This window comes from Rhinolophus ferrumequinum, chromosome 11, assembly GCF_004115265.2.
Source record: "Rhinolophus ferrumequinum isolate MPI-CBG mRhiFer1 chromosome 11, mRhiFer1_v1.p, whole genome shotgun sequence".
NCBI lineage: Eukaryota > Metazoa > Chordata > Mammalia > Chiroptera > Rhinolophidae > Rhinolophus > Rhinolophus ferrumequinum.
Genome location: NC_046294.1, coordinates 35,289,158 through 35,291,454, shown reverse-complemented (window position 1 = coordinate 35,291,454; position 2,297 = coordinate 35,289,158). Strand labels below are relative to the sequence as shown.

General features: G+C 49.7%; 1 pseudogene; it reads left to right on the top strand.

Annotated features, from left to right (window-relative positions):
* Positions 1–514: 514 nt before the first annotated feature.
* Positions 515–1,176, top strand: LOC117029672 (coiled-coil domain-containing protein 137-like; annotated as a pseudogene).
* The last annotated feature ends 1,121 nt before the right edge of the window (positions 1,177–2,297 follow it).

Below are 2,297 nucleotides of genomic sequence, written 5' to 3'. Positions count from 1 at the left end.
AATGTTGATTTCCCAATTCTATCAATCTTCAGTTGGCATTCTACTATAAGGAAACACTTTTTATTCTCCCCATGTTTTTTTCATTTATACATTTATGTCATTGTAGACTCATTGATTCCTATTATTCAATGAGTTATAATCTGGTATTTTCATTATTTATTTTGATGCTCATATTGTCCCAGATTTTTGCAGTGAGAGTCCCTTTAAGCTGGTTTCTGTGTTTGTTTTACATGTTACCATTATTCTTTGAATACTTCCTTACTTTCTAGAATAATAAGACTTTTCCAGGGTCGCCTTGTTCTTTTCCTGTCCTAGTCCTAGAATCAGCCATTATTTTTTTCAAGTAGCCATCCCAGGTGGTGTCCCCTGTGTGGACACCGGGCCTGGGGGCGGGGAGGGGGTGCCTGGGGCTGTGGGGGCTGTGGCAGCAGCTGCAGAGGATGTAGTGCTCGGCTGTGGCTCAGTCCACGCAGTAAAGAAAAGACGAAAGTGAATTGCAAGCCTAAGAACCAGGATGTACAGGAAATCCCTTTCCGGTTCCAAGAGATTGAGGAGCCACCAGGAGATGAAAAATCCCATCAGTAACAATGAGAGGAGGAAAACATCCTAGGTGGCCTTCAGGAAGATGTTGGAGAAGGAAGCGAGGGGAGTGGATCTGGACATCGCTGTCCCCAAGTTCAAGCAGAGGAAGTGGCAGTCTGATGCGGGCCTACATCCAGTGCGTGGAGTAGGAAGCCCAGCACGTGCTGTTCCTGGGCAAGAACCAAGCTGATTAACAGCCTGTCGAAGCGCAGGCAGCTCCCAAGAAGTCAGAGGGGAACAAAGCATTCAGAAGCTGCTACTGGATCAAGTCTGGCAGAGAAGGGAGGAAAAAGCAGTGGAGAGGCTGGAGCAGGAGCTGCTCTGAGACACGAGGAAGTTTGGCGAGGTCACCCTGCAGCCCCCGGAGCTGAGCGCCAAGCCGAGGACCAACGTGAGCAGGGGCCAGCCCGGCAAGAAATCTCTTGAGCCCTGGTGGTGTGTCCCTGCTTTCGACCACGTCGCTGGCCCGGCAGCGAATCCTGGTGGAAGAGAGAGAGCTGGCAGTGCAGGTCCTACCCGGCGCTGAAGAAGCTGCAGCAGCCTGCCTCCCTTCCGGGAAAAAGCCAGAACCGTGTCTGTGATGGCCAGAAATGAAAGCTGCCCCGCTGGGGAGGGTGATTGGGCCGGTGACCCGTAGATGAAAGTCCTTTCTCTGGATACCCTGAGACTTAGAGCCTTGTGCACCAGCTCCCAATTGAGAGTCCAGGTCTTGGCTCTCGTTTTCTTTGTCCTAGAGACTGTTCTTTTATGAGTGACCATCCGCTGGGCCCACGTCTCACACGCGGCAGCATCTGTTTCCTGGGCTGCCATAGATGGGGCCAGCACCTGGTTGAAACACAGGCAGCGTCGTTCCGGAGAGCCTAGTACCACCCACAGCTTTGTTCTGAATACGCAGGTCCAGGCTGAGATACAACCCTGGGCCAATCCCACAATCCTACCCCTAAATGCCAATTAATTGTAGATACTGCCGACTTAGATCAACTAAATCCATCACAGGCTCCCCTGGATGCCACAGAGCAGCACAGCTGGAAGCACGAGCCAGGAAGTCGGTCAGTGAGGGGGAGGAAAGACAGATCTTGGGGCTGGGTGTGGTCAGCATCTAGACCACCTAGACCTGCTCGTGGTGCCACTGTTAACGATCCTCACAGAGGCAGGTGGAGCCCACCCAAGCTTTGGTTCAGATATGCAGACTGATGATGCCACTCACACAGACAGGGCGTGAGTATGGATCGGAAGCATTTTTCACAGGGAGCCCATCTTTGGAGGAGAGCTCCCTTAACCGTTGTCATAGTCACCTATACTGGGGAATAAAGCCTAATTTTTTTTTTTTTTGTGGCCAGTAAGAACACCTATCATTGTGGACTCAAGTGATTTTAACTTAATGCATTACAATAAATTTTAGGGGCTGACTTTTGTTTTAGGTTTCGGGGGCTTTCTTTTTTAGCTTAAGTTGCCCCATGTTTTGGCCAGTGGAAGATTGTATGTCTGGACACTCATCTGTGAGTCTTTCTGATTCCCAGCTTTCAGATGCTCTTTCCCTGCCTGAAATAAGTAGTCTGTGGTTTCTGTAAGGGACCATTGTTCCTTCTGGTGGTGGGGTGTGGTATTTAGAAACCAAGATCTGGGCTAGAGAAATTCTCATTGCTGCTGGGATCGTTGCTTTTAGACCATTTTAGCAGGCCTTGGAAATATAAATGAATCCAAAACAAACAGAG